This window comes from Symphalangus syndactylus, chromosome 18, assembly GCF_028878055.3.
Source record: "Symphalangus syndactylus isolate Jambi chromosome 18, NHGRI_mSymSyn1-v2.1_pri, whole genome shotgun sequence".
NCBI lineage: Eukaryota > Metazoa > Chordata > Mammalia > Primates > Hylobatidae > Symphalangus > Symphalangus syndactylus.
This window is the reverse complement of record NC_072440.2, coordinates 57,170,775-57,185,312: the sequence shown is the minus strand read 5'-3', so window position 1 is coordinate 57,185,312 and position 14,538 is coordinate 57,170,775. Positions and strand designations below refer to the sequence as shown.

The 14,538-nt window shown below is 44.0% G+C and overlaps 1 protein-coding gene across 5 annotated transcripts in view; it reads right to left on the bottom strand.

Annotated features, from left to right (window-relative positions):
- The window catches only part of HIRA (histone cell cycle regulator), a 95,841-nt gene that overhangs the window by 78,804 nt on the left and 2,499 nt on the right, over positions 1 to 14,538 (bottom strand). Inside the window, exon 1 of one of the 5 annotated variants that reach the window (XM_055253595.2) lies at positions 5,352 to 5,485. The exons of the other annotated variants lie outside the window; for them this stretch is intronic. The gene's annotated coding sequence lies outside the window, so the exon portion shown is untranslated. Of the gene's footprint in view, positions 1 to 5,351; positions 5,486 to 14,538 lie in introns of those variants that run through there. 5 annotated transcript variants of the gene reach the window in all.

Here is a 14,538-nt window from a genome sequence, read left to right as displayed (position 1 = left end):
CAGTTACAAAACAATACTAAAATATAAGGTGGGGCCAGTCACGGTGGCTCATGCCTGTAATCCCAGCACTTTGGGAGGCTGAGGCAGGTAGATCACTTGAGGTCAGGAGTTTGAGACCAGCCTGACCAACATGGCGCACCATTGCACTCCAGCCTGGGTGACAAAGTGAGACTGCCTCAAAAAACAAAACAAAACAAAAAATATATAAGTTGGGTGCAAACAACACAAACTTATTTATTTATTTATTTTGAGAAGAAATCTCATTCTGTCACCCAGGCTGAAGTGCAGTGGCGCAATCTTAGCTCACTGCAACCTCTACCTCCCAAGTTCAAGCGATTCTCCTGCCTCAGCCTCTCGAGTAGCTGGGACTATAGGTGTGTGCCACCATGCCTGGCTAAAAAGTGCTGCAATTACAGGCTTGAGCCACCCCGCCCAGCCGCAAACAACATAATCATTAAGTAGAAAACCCTAAAGATTCCACAGAAAAACTATTCGTGCTAATAATGAATTCAGCAAAGTTGCAGGATACAAAATCAACAAACAAAAGTCATCTGCATTTCTACACACCAACGATGAACAATCTGAAAGGGAAATTAAGAAAACAATTCAATTTACGACAGAATCAAAATGAATAAAATTTGTAGGAATAAACTTAGCCAAGAAGGCAAAAGACTTGTATACTGAAACTATAAAACATTGCTGAAGGAAATCAAAGACACAAATAAATGAAAAAACATTATGTATGTGCTCATGGACTACAAGATTTAATAACTTTAAGATATTAGGCTGGGCACAGTGGCTCATGCCTGTAATCTCAGCACTTTGGGAGGCTGAGGCGGGTGGATCACATGAGGTTGGGAGTCTCAGACCAACCTGACCAACATGGAGAAACCCTGTCTCTACTAAAAATACAACAATTAGCCGGGCATGGTGGCACATGCCTGCGATCCCAAAATTCACATGGAATCTTAAGGGACCCTGAATAGTCAAAAGAATCTTCGAAAAGTACAAAGTTGAAGATCTCGCACTTCCTTATTTCAAAACTTATTACAAAGCTACAGTAATCAGAACAGTGAAGTACAGGCATAGACAGACACCTAGAACAACAGAATACAGAGCCCAGAAATAAACTCTTGTGTATATGGTCAAATGATTTTGACAAGGGGCCAAGACTACTCAATGGAGAAAGAACAGCCTCTTTTACAAACGGTGCTGCAAAAACTGCACATGCAAAGGCATGAAGTTGGATCCCTATCTCATACCATATACAATTAACTCAAAATGGATCAAAGACCTGCATATATATCTTAGAAGGAAACATAGGGGAAAAGCTTCACAAGATTGGATTTGGCAGTAATGTCTTTTTCTTTTTTCTTTCTTTCTCTTCTTTTTTTTGAGACAGCACCTCATACTGTCGCCCAGGCTGGAGTGCAGTGGTATGATCTTGGCCTACTGCAGCCTCAGCCTTCCAGGCTCAAGCAACCCTCCCACCTCAGTCTCCTGAGTAGTTGGGGACTGAGTGCACCACCACGCCTGGCTAATTTTTGTATTTCTTGTAGAGATGGGGTTTCACCATGTTGCCCAGACTGGTCTCAAACTCCTGAACTCAAGCAATCTGCTACCTTTACATCCCAAAGTGCTAGGATTATAGGCATGCACCACTGCATCTGACCATGGATTTGGCAATAATTTCTTAGATATGAGACCAAAGGCACAGACAATAAAAGAAAAATAAACTGAACTTTATCAAAATTTAAAATTTTTGTGCATCAAAGGAAAATATCAACAGAATAAAAAGGCAACCCATAGAATGGGAGAAATATCTGCAAATTACATATCTGATGAGGGATTAATGTCCAGAATATATACAGAAATCCTAAAACTCAACAACATGACTCAAAATTGGGCAAATAACTTGAACAGGCATTTCTCCAAAGAAGATATACAAATGAGGCACGGTGCAATGGCTCACATTTGTAATCCCAGCACTTTGGGAGGCTAAGGTGGGTGGATCATCTGAGGTAAGGAATTCAAGACCAGCCTGGCCAATATGGTGAAACCCCATCTCTTCTAAAACTACAAAAATTAGCCAAGCGTGGTGGTGGCTCCCATCTACTCCCATCTACTCTGGAGGCTGAAGCAGGAGAATCGCTTGAACCCAGGGGGCAGAGGTTGCAGTGAGCTGAGATCATGCCATTGCACTCCAGCCTGGGCGACAGTGTGAGACTCTGTCTCAAAAAAAAAAAAAAAAAAGAAAAGAAAAAATACACAAATCACCAACAAGCACATGAAAAGATGTCAACATCAGTAACCAGTAGAGAAATGCAAGTCAAAACCACAATTACGTACCACCTCACATCCATTAAGATGGCTACTAATGGCCAGGTGCGGTGGCTCATGCCTGTAATCCCAGCACTTTGGGAGGCTAAGGTGGGCGGATCAAGATGTCAAGAGATCAAGATCATCCTGGCCAACATGGTGAAACCCCATCTCGACTAAAAATACAAAAATTAGCTGGGCATGGTGGCGTGTGCCTGTAGTCCCAGCTATTCAAGAGGCTGAGGCAGGAGAATCACTTGAACCTGGGAGGTGGAGGTTGCAGTGAGCCAAGTTCTCGCCACTGCACTCCAGCCTGGCGACACAGTGAGACTCTATCTCAAAAAAAAAAAAAAAAGATGGCTACTAACAAAAAACCTCAGGAAATAAGTGTTGGTGAGGGTGTACAGAAATTGTAACCCTTGTTAAAAATATAATTACCATATGACCTGGCAATTATACTTCTGGGTATATAACCAAAAGAGAGGGTCTTGAAGAGCTATTTGTACACCCATGTTCATAGCAGCATTATTCACTACAGCCAAGAGGTGGAAGCAACCCAAGTGTCCCTTGACCAATGAATGGATGAACAAAATGTGGTATATATCCATACAATGGAATATTATTTAGCCTTAAAAAGGAAAGTAGTTCTGATGCACACTACAATGTGGATGAACCTCAAAGACATTATGGTAAGTGAAAAAAGACAAATATCATAGGATTCCACTTATATGAGCTATCTATGAATAGTCAAATTCATAGAAACACAAAGTAGAATGGTGGTTGCCTGCATCTGAGTTGAGGGGAAAATAGGGAGTTGTTGCTTAACTGGTGTAAAGGTTTGCATGATGAAAATGTTCCGGAGATTGGCTGCACAATAATGTGAATTGTGACAGTACTGAATTACATACTTAAAAATGATTAAGACAGTAAATTTTATATTGTGAGTATTTGACCACAGTTTTTAAAATGCTAATAAAAACCAAACAAAACCAAAAATAAACATAAATAAAATGGAGGAGTGTAGGAGGGAGGTGGGTGTAATTATAAAAATTGTTGGCGGGGTGCGGTGGCTCACGCCTGTAATCCCAACACTTTGGGAGGCCGAGGCGGGAGATCATGAGGTCAAGAGATCGAGACCATCCTGGCTAACACGGTGAAATCCCATCTCTACTAAAAATACAAAAAAAAAATTAGCCGGGCGTGGTGGTGGCAGGCGCCTATAGTCCCAGCTACTCGGGAGGCCGAGGCAGGAGAATGGCATGAACCTGGGAGGCAGAGCTTGCAGTGAGCCGAGATTGTGCCAACGCACTCCAGCCTGGGCAACAGAGCGAGACTCTGTCTCAAAAAAACAAAAATAAAAAAAACATAAAAATGGTTGGAATTGTTCAGCATCTTGACTGCAGTGGCAGATACACGAACCTGCACAGGTGACAAAATTGTATAGAACTAAACATACACATGCACAAATAAGTACAAATAAAACTGGGGAAATAAATTTAAAAAAATAGGTAGCGTATGTCAATGTCAACTATAGTTTTGCAAAATGTTAACAGTGAGAGAAACTGGACAAAGTCCAGAAGCACCTTCTCAGTATTTCATACAATTGGGTGTGAATCTATAACCATCTCGATAAGAAATAAACACACACACACACACACACACACACACACACATATAAGGCCTGTTTTTAAAGAACGATATATATGTGTGTGTACTAATATATAAGGCAGTAGAGGTAAATATCCAAACACCAGAGGTTAGGTCATAATAAAAATGATTCTTTTCATGTGCAGGTGACAATATGCACACTCTATAACAAGCAATCCCTCTGGAGAAACTCATCAGCCAAACACACTAAGGTGACCTATATGTAAGTAACTCCTATGGCTGACTGCCTTCTAGACACCTCACCCTGATCTTCTCTGTAACGGTCTGATCTTTCCAAGAAACCTGCCCTACCCACTGTCTGCCCCAACACAGTTAAGGCCAGATCTTGAGAGGAGAGGCCAACAATCCTTGCACAATGGCCACCCCGCCCCCATGACTTCTGACCTCATCTCCTACTAACCCCCACCATCACTGGTTTTACTCTTTTCTTGGACTGTACCAGGTGCGCTCCTGTCTTGGGCCTTGTACTGACTCTTCCTTGCCTCCTTCAGGTCTTTGCTCAATGTCACCCTCACATTGAGGCCTACTCTAACAACTTTAATTTAAAGGATTATTTCCCCAACGTGGCACAAATCCCCTTAGTCCTGATCTATTTGTTTCCTCGGGAATTTCTTACATATTAATTTCCTTTATTGTATGTCTGTCTACTCTGCCCACTAGAATGTAAACTCCAGTAAGTAGATCAGCTCTTTTGTCTGTTTTATTCACTAATTCATCCTCAGGACCCAGAGCTGTGGCTTGGCACATAACAGGCACAATAATAAAAACTTGTTGCTGTTGAATGGCTGGAGAAAGCTCATGACAGAAGCACTACATTCAAACACACCTTCAGTATCACTGGTCTAACAATCTTTGGAAGGCAGGCTCCTGATCTCCTGATGTGGGGACTCAGATTTCGCCAACTGCCTGCAGGTGGGAAGCACACCCTTGGCTGGTTGACAGCCATCTGCTGCTGTTATCTCTACCACTTTCGACCACAAAAACTTATCCCCATCTTCTTTAGTAAGCATGACACAATGACATCTCATAGGTGTCAGATGCCTAAGAGACTGAAAACATAGCACAGGAAGGAAGCTGTTGCACCACACAACCATTGTGTGTGTGTGTGTGTGTGCACGCGTCACAAACTAAAGTGGAAAAATGTCACAGGTATATCATTTAGGAGACCTTAATCACTTCTCCTGAAGCATCTGCCAACATATGATCAACAAAATTTTGAGATTGGGCACAGTGGCTCACTCCTGTAATCCCAGCACTTTGGGAGGCCAAGGCAGGCAGATCACTTGCTCTGAGGAATTTGAGACCACCTTAGGCAACATGGTGAACCCCATCTCTACAAATTAAAAACAAAAAACAAAAATTACCCAGGAGTGGTGGTGCAAGCCTGTAGTCTCAGCTACTCAGGAGGCTGAGGTGGGAGGATCTATTGAGCCTGGGAGGTCGAGGCTGCAGTGAGCCGTGATCACGCCACTGCACTCCAGCCTGGGCAACAAAAAGAAACTGTCTCAAAAAACAAAAAAAAAAACAAAAAAAAAACCCATAAAACAAACAAGCAAAACCCCCAAAAACAAAAAAGTTTTGATAAAAGGCATTTCTGTTTCTTAATACCTCTTTCCCTTCTCATTTTGCAGAACAGAGGTATTCCCTAAAAACTATCTGCACAGGAGGATTGCTTGAGCCCAGGAGCTCAAGGCTGCAGTGAACTATGGTCATGCCACTGTACTCCATCCTGAGCAACAAAGACCTTGTCTTTTAAAAAAAAAAGTTATCTGCAAGGGTACAATGTATATTATTCAGGTGACGGTTGCGCTAAAAGCCCAGACTTCATCACTAAGCAATATATCCATGTAACAAAACTGCACTTACATCCCTTAAATTTAACAACAAAAAGTTATCTGCAAAATGTACTCCTATAAATCTAGTCCCTTCCACCTACTTCCATTAGAAAACTAAAAGCTACATTTCCATAGGGGGAAAAATCTGCTAGCTCAACAACAACCACAATTAAGAAGACAACAAATCTACAACACTATTTAAGTGAAAAATGCACAGCAGGCTGGGTGCAGTGGCTCATGCCTGTAATCCCAGCACTTTGGGAGGTCGAGGCGGGTGGATCACCTGAGGTCAGGAGTTTAAAACCAGCCTGGCCAACATGGTGAAACTCCATCTCTACTAAAAATACAAAAAATTAGTTGGGCATGGTGGCATGTGCCTGTAATCTCAGCTAATCGGAAGGCTGAGGCAGGAGAATCGCTTGAACCCCGGAGGCAGAGATTGCAGTGAGCTGAGGTCGCACCATTGCACTCCTGCCTGGGCAACAAAAGCGAAACTCCGTCTCAAAAAAAAAAAAAAAATGCACAGCAACATTTTAGCTATGCCAGTTATCTGTACAATGCAAGGTCTGTAAGGGAGGATACACACCAAAGACACTGGATTTGCTATGGTGACTGATGGGAATTTGGCTAAAGTCTTAAAAAAATTCAGACACTTGTATAATGTGCATACACTAAATGTGTCTTCTAAAATCACCATTTTTTCCAAATGGTTTGAAAGACCACATTAAAAGTTTTAACAATGTGTTTTCCTTTGTGCATTTTCTAATTTTTCCTAACTTCTTTCACAGTCTTACTGAGCTCAGTAGATAGCAACTCTGCCCTTAGACTGGAACTCATCCTTCTGTTCTCTCTTATCTCTTTTGCATGTGCATGTGTATGAGATGGAGTCTTGCTCTGTCACCCAGGCTGGAGTGCAGTGATGCGACCTCAGCTCACTGCAACCTCCCCCTCCGGGTTTCAAGCAATTCTCCTGCCTCAGCCTCCCAAGTTGCTGGGACTACAGGTATACGCCACAACACCTGGCTAATTTTTGTATTTTTAGTAGAGACACATTTTTGCCATGTTGGCCAGGCTGGTCTTGAACTCCTAACCTCAAGTGATCCGCCTGCTTCAGCCTCCCAAAGTGCTGGGATTACAGGTGTGAGCCACCATGCCCGGCCTGTTCTATCTTATCTCATATCCCATATTTGACCCTACCTTCCCAACATACCCATAACCCAAACTTTCTGGACAGATGCAAATGTTCCTTATCTTTATCAGGGAACAGGTTACAAAGTACATTAACTTGTCAAAATTCAACACATTATACATTTAAGGTCTGGATATTTTATTTATACCTGAAAAGAATGTCTATATATATATATATCACATATACATATAAACACATATATACATGTAATGTATTACATAAACACACACACAGAGTCTCCCCCACCAGCTCCAACCATTTCTTGCCATCACAGCCATCACCATCCTGATCCAGACCATCTCTTGCTTACATTACTACCAGTAGTTGGCGTTATAACTGGTCTCCTGGCTCCTCCCTCCCTCTGGTCCCCCACAACCAATCTAGTCTCCACGTAGCAATCAGAAAGATCTCTAAAACCCACATCAGATCACAGTAGTCCTCTGCTCCCCTTGCAGTGAGAATCAAGGCCTTCTAGTAGCCTACTAGGCTCTCCCAATCAGTCTGCTATTCACTCTCTGGCCTCCTCTCTCACAGCCCTTGCCTTGCTCCAACCACAATGACATCAGTGCTACTGCTCAAACCCTCCAGGCAAGTTCCAGCTCTTCTTTCTGCCTGGAATGCTCTTCCCTCAGATGGCACCTTCCTCATCTCCATCAGGCCTGCAGCGAATGCTGTGGTATCATGCCCAGGTCCCTACCCTCCAGGGACTAAAGCACACTCCCACAGCTATCTGTGAAGTGTTGGCAGCCCCAACAGCTCCCTGTAGTCTTTCTCCAGGTCAGACCTGCCCTCAGTGGAAGAACTCTTTCGGCAGGGTCAGGTCTCCTTTCCAAAACAGCCTATATTCAGGCTGTGGACACGGGAGTAAAGGGCCTTGGTCTCCCACCCCAATCCAGGACAACTCTGAAGGGCTTCCCCAGCTCCAGAATTCCCAGCAGGGCTGGCTGCGGCTTTCTCTGTGCTTACATCACAGCTTGCCTTCTCCCTCTGCCTGGTCCTGCTTCCTTCACTCCTTCAATGGTGTGGATCCCAAGAGCCCTCCCCAGTAATCCTGCATGCAAAAATCTGCAGCTCAGAATTTGACTCCTGCAACAAGGTCTTTGCTCAAATGCTACCTTTCCACTCAGGCTTTGCCAAAGCGTCCCACTTAAACCCGTCTATCCCCCGCCTCTGCCTCAGCATTCCTCATCTCTAAGTCTGCCGTTTCTCCAATTCACAGGATCTTGTTTGTGATTCCGCTGTGTGTCTCACCAGGAAGCTCCCCTCCCACATCTCCTCTTTTCCACTTACACAGGAAACCCCCAGCAGATCCCATCCCAGTCTCACTGGCCGGGATGCATAACAGGCTGCTCCTCAAGAGCCTGGCATGCGGCTTGGTTCACTGCTGTTTTAAGAGCTGAAAACATACACACACTGACTCACACACATGCATACACATACACATGCACAGACACACACACACACACACACACACACATTTTCAGCTCTTAAAACAGCAGTGAATTTATCAAGTGTTTTTTCCATGCGAGACCTTCTGTTAGAGGATGCAGCAGACCTGGAGTCTGCTCCAACGTAGGTCTATCCCTGGACCTCAAATAAGGCCTGCTGTCCCTTCTGTCTGGTCTTCACCACAGTGGCTTTTGCCGGGGTAGCCTCCCAGGGAATTGGCCTACCCTAGGTTTGTTAATGCATTGAGGCAGATAGTGCTTTTAGGAGCAACAAATGTTAATCTAAATGGGTTTTCTTTTTGCCAGGAGTGTTTTAAAACCATTTGCTATCTGTTTCATCCACTTCCTTTCCTAAAATGGAAGCCTCTAGAAGACAGAATCATGTAAATGAACTCCTTGGGTAAGGCTTGGGCAGAGTGTTTCCTCTCATCATTGGAACTGCCAGCAGATTCCACCAGAAAGAGCCAGCCAGGATGAACAAGAAGTTTATTTGCAGTACATCAACTCTACCAGCCAAGGACAACAGATCCTGTTAGCTGCCCATCCATCAGCCACTTTCCAACACCAACTTCCAGCACTCAGCACTCCTTCAACATTTACTGAGTGACTACTATGGTGTGTACCAACTACCATTCCTGGCCCCTGGAAAAGGGTATGAGCAAAGACAAAGTCTGTTTTCCAGGAGCATATGTTCCCCAGGGGAGGTATCTAATAGAACTCCAGTTTTATTCAGATATCCACTCTGCCCGTTATGTAAGCCAGTAGGCAACGATGATTGATGCAAGAGAGGGCACATGACCTAGTTGTACCAATCAGGCCAATGCGGAAGACCCAAACTCCAAGTCCACAGATCTCTCCCTTCTGCTTCTCACTGAAAACATTCTCAATATCCCACAACCAGAGAACTCTTGAAAACCAAATGCCAGAGAAGGCTCACCAAGCACACTTCAAGAGAAACCTACCAGGTTAGAAGCCCCAAGGAACTCAGAATGGCTACAGAAGCAGTCAGAGGACAAGCTCCAGGGACCAGACTCCTGGTCCCATGCTGTATCACGTGGTTTCTGAAAGCTGTCCTTCTGAGGAGGAAATGGGCCTGAAGCTCCCCAGGACAGAGTGGCCAGCCTCAGCACAGAGACCAGTGCTTAGCAAATTAGAAAGAGTAAGTCTGGGCTTGAGCTGGAGTCTAAGTGTGACTCTCAACACATCTCCATCACATCTAGTGGAATCTTGGTGCCAGGGGGTCACCTCATCTCACTCAGCCTCAATTTCCATCTGCGAACTGTAATGCTGCAAGTCATAGAGAATTTCAAGGGTAATCTTCTATCATATATAACAAGTCCTGAGATAGGTCAGCTTCAGGGTGCATTAATTTAGCAACTTAGGCCGGGCGCGGTGGCTCACGCTTGTAATCCCAGCACTTTGGGAGGCCGAGGCGGGCGGATCACGAGGTCAGGAGATCGAGACCACGGTGAAACCCCGTCTCTACTAAAAATACAAAAAATTAGCCGGGCGCGGTGGCAGGCGCCTGTAGTCCCAGCTACTCGGAGAGGCTGAGGCAGGAGAATGGCGTGAACCCGGGAGGCGGAGCTTGCAGTGAGCCGAGATTGCGCCACTGCACTCCAGCCTGGGCGACAGAGCGAGACTCCGTCTCAAAAAAAAAAAAAAAAAAAAAAAAAAAAAAAAAAAAAAAAAAAAAATTTAGCAACTTAAAGAGACATGTCCCTCTGTCTTCCTCTCCTGTCATCAGTGTTGGCCCTGTTCCAAGCTGGCTTTTACACGCAGACCTAATGAAGTCCAGCAGAAGAGACTAGCCTTTCAAGCATCTCCTCTTATTTAATTCCCTAGGAGGTCCCAGCAGACGTCCCCTCCTAGTCTCAAGGGCCAAAATGGCATCACATGGCTGTTCCTCAACAAATCCTTGGCACTTACCCCCACACCAGCTTAGGGCTATCAGCAGCTTGGCCTGCAGAAGGCAGACCAAAAAAATTGGGGTTCTGCTAACAAGGAACAAGGCAGGCAACCCTACAATATTTGCAACATTCCCTTTGTGCTATTTGACAATATGCACACTGTTCACAATCCCACTCACTTCTAGGTGTTGTTGCTGACTCTGGCAGGATGATAAAATGTGCTTTGCATAAATTTTTGGTCCCCAGGGCTCATTCCATACCTCTGGTTCATGTGCTAGACACTTCTGCAGTCCATAGGCAAACACCCTGGATGAACAGAACGTGCTAGCAACCTCTAGGGAAAGGGAGGGGTCAAGCCAAACACAGAGCATCCTCTTCCTGGTCACCGACAGGACCCAAGATCAGCACAGTGGCAGCAGGTCTCCTACTTGGCTTCAGTGGTCAAGGCCAGACGCTCCTCAGAAGTCCCTCCCAGCTGTGTAACTATGATTCTGCTCATACAGTGAAAATAGCTTTTCAACCACTTCTTAGAGTAAAACAAATGTTTAAGAAAATCCCATTTCCTGGCCTTCATCCATACTCTTTCTGCAGCATATTAAAGAAATTAATTCAGAGAGTGGCTGGGCACGGTGGCTCACACCTGTAATACTAGCACTTTGGGAGGCTGAGGCGGGTGGATCACCTGAGGTCAGGAGTTCGAGACCAGCCAGGCCAACATGGAGAAAATGTGTATTAAAAATACAAAAATACTAAATACCAAACACTAAAAATACAAAAATTAGCCAGGCGTGGTGGCATGTGCCTGTAATCCAAGCTACTCGGGAGGCTGAGGTAGGAGAATCACTTGAATCCGGGAGGTGGAGGTTGCAGTGAGCTGAGATCATGCCACTGCACTCCAGCCTAGGTGACAGAGCAAGACTCTGTCTCAAAATAAATAAATAAAATATATAAGTAAATAAATTCACAGTGGCCCAAATCTACAGTCACCTGCCTATATGGCCAAGTCCCATTAATTCTACCTCTACCCTGTCTTTAGTGCCTCTCTATTTCTCACCTCCGTCACCTGTGACCTCCCTGTCTCCCTGAGCATCTCACCAAGACTGGAAACTCTTAACTCCTCTAGGTCCTACCTAAGACACAGGTTGGGTGTTTTATCCAGCTTCCTCAGAAGCCTCAATGCTCTCCTCTCTCCGCTAACCCCAAGAAGGAAGTTCAAGCTGCTGGCAAGGCTCTGCCTCCCAGCCCCATTCTCCCTCTTGCCCTGTTTAGCCTCCCTCCTAACATGTTCTATGTCTTTTCCTAAATGCTTTCACCCTCTGGGCCTTTTCTCCTGATGGTCTCATGTGCTGTAGCACCTTCTCTGCCCTCACAATTCTAGTCATGTCAAGGTTCAGTCCAAGGACACATCCACAAACCCGACTCTGCTGGTGAAGTGCCCTTCCTCCTTGGGCTATCATGCTTATTCCTCTAGCTCCTGTTTCCCCTGCCCTGCATTCTAGAATACGGTTTGTATGTCAATCTCTCTCATCTATTTTCCACACAGCTTTCTGTTCAGAGACAGAGCCTTATTTACCTCTGGTCCCCACAAAACTCTTACCAGCAAGGTTCAATGTTTGTTGCATAAATTAGTGAAAAATCCACAGCAAAATCTCACCCAGTTTTCTTCTGACTCTTCAGATGTACTCTGCTTATTTTCCTAAATCAACCTACTGTCTTCAGGCATAAGTCAGGAGAGAAATTACTGAGAGAATTTGCATTTTCTGAGCTATCATATGGAGCAGGTGAGGCAAGAATTATTGACTTCATGAACAGATTAGGAAAAGAGATGGAAAAACTTTTTATGTCACATATTTAGTAAACAGCAGGGCACAGAGACTCCAGAGCAGGATATCTGATTCCAAAAACAGAAGACAAAATTCTTGTTCTCAAGAAACTTACAGTCTAGTCAGAACTATAAGACAAATACACCAAAAGGCAAATAACTTATTCAGAGCGGGGTTTCTCACCCTTAGCACTATTGATATTTGGGGCTAGATAATTCTCCATGTGTGGGATGTCCTGCATGCCATACAATGTTTAACAGATTTGTCCCCTACCCACTCGATGCCAGTAGCACTTACCCTGCCCAACCCTGTTGTGACAACCACAAATGTCTCTAGACATTGCCCTGTAGAACCACTGATCAAAGCAACTGCCAAGTTTATCTCTCAACCACTGCAATCATATAACCTCACCATTAGGATCCTTTCCCTGTCAATTCTCAGACATAAGTCTGCAGTGCCCTCCGGCAGCAGGCTGGACCTTACCCACCCAACTCCTGATTTTATCATTATATGATTCTGCTTATATTTTCCCTTCAAGCTGAATTATTTAATTTTCATGCTGATGTCTCAGTAGGACAGCTTCAAATCCTTTTCAGAATAACACAAGGTAGGGGTAAAAATAATCCAATCGCAGGACAGGAGAAAACACACACCATAAGGCCATGTGATTACCAGCAAGTTACCCTATTCTTGAAAATTTCCCAAATCCCTTTTCATAACACTGCCATCAAAGTGTGAACCAAAGGCCAAAGGTGGACAAGAGCTCTTTCAGTCTTGGCCCTCTTGGTTAGAACTGGCTTCACCAAAGAGCTGAGCATGAGCGCTGTCTGCCCAGGCATGAGAATTCCAGAAAAAAACTCAGGAGCAAAGGCCCAGAGTTGGGAAGAGCCATGAATCTCAACGAGATTTTCTAAACATACAAACTCCATATTTCTACAAACTTTAAAACCAGAAACCCAGTTGTTTTTACTTTCTGACCTTAACCTAACTTAGAAATAAAGCTTATTTTGGTCAATTCTAAAATAAAATATATAGAGAATACTATATCAAGAACACAAAGTAAAATGTGTATGTATGAACAATACTTGACACATAACTTGTATATAAATGATAGCTATCATTACATATCTCAATTTAACAATCTTTTATATTTGGTCATAGGATAAAATGGAAGAGGTAAGTCTTATTTTACCAAGGCCCAGAAGTAGAGTTTTAAGTCCAAGAATTTACAGCTAGTAAATGATGCAGTTTTGAACCCAGTCTGATTCCGCATTCAAGGCTCATTTCACTGCAACGTGACAACTTCAAGATTAACTTATTGATAACCTTAGACAAGTGCTTCTCAATTGGGGGTGATTTTGGCTACCAATGGACATTGGCAATGACTGGAGATATTTTTGGTTGATACAACCAGAAGTTGTATCAACTTACTCTAAGAAGGTGTTTGTGAAGTGCTACTGGCATCTGGTGGGTAGAGGCCAAGGATACTAGAAACATTCTATAACATAGATGACAATCACACAATTTTATGGCCCAAAATGTCAACCTGCTGAAGTTGGGAAACCCTACCTTAGAGGTGTCTCTATTATCAGCCAAGAAAATGAAGACCAAAGTACACCTACACTTCAACAAATACTTCTCCTGTTCTAGCTACCCTCTCCACTTTGAATGGATTCCCTGCCACACCAGAGAAAAATGCTGAGCTCTCTGCTACTTCCCTCTTTAGACTCTCGAAAAACAGAAAAAGTATGTTCATGCTGGGTGCAGTGGCTCACGCCTGTAGTCCCAGCTACTCAGGATGCTGAGGCAGGAAGATCCCTTGAGCCCAGGTATTTGAGTCTAGCCTGGGCAACATTGCAAGATCCCATTTCTATTAAAAAAAAAAAAGTTATGTTTGTGCTTCACAAAATAGGAGACATGAATACAGAGCAAGGAAGCCAGAAAGTGTAATGATGTGCTTTCCAAAAGCAAGCACAATTTTACTGGCCACTACCCACCCCTCAGGCTTCTGGCTGAGCAGCCCCTGCTCCCAGCAGCCACCAATACTCCTATAGTCTTTAAAGGCCTGCTCGGCAGTGATTCAGATCAGCATCATTTCCTCCAGGGCAGTGGTAATTTACCTCTGACAGTCCTTCTGAACATTCCACGAGATTTTAAAAGAAAGGAAATTTGACAAAGAACAAGTTTAAAAGAAGTTAAATCCCATTCTGCCAGAGTTGCCGTATCTTTTTTTTTTTTTTTTTTTGAGATGGAGTCTCGCCCTGTTGCTCAGGCAGGAGTGCTATGGTGCGATCTCGGCTCACTGCAACCTCTACCTCCAGGGTTCAAGCGATTCTCCTGCCTCAG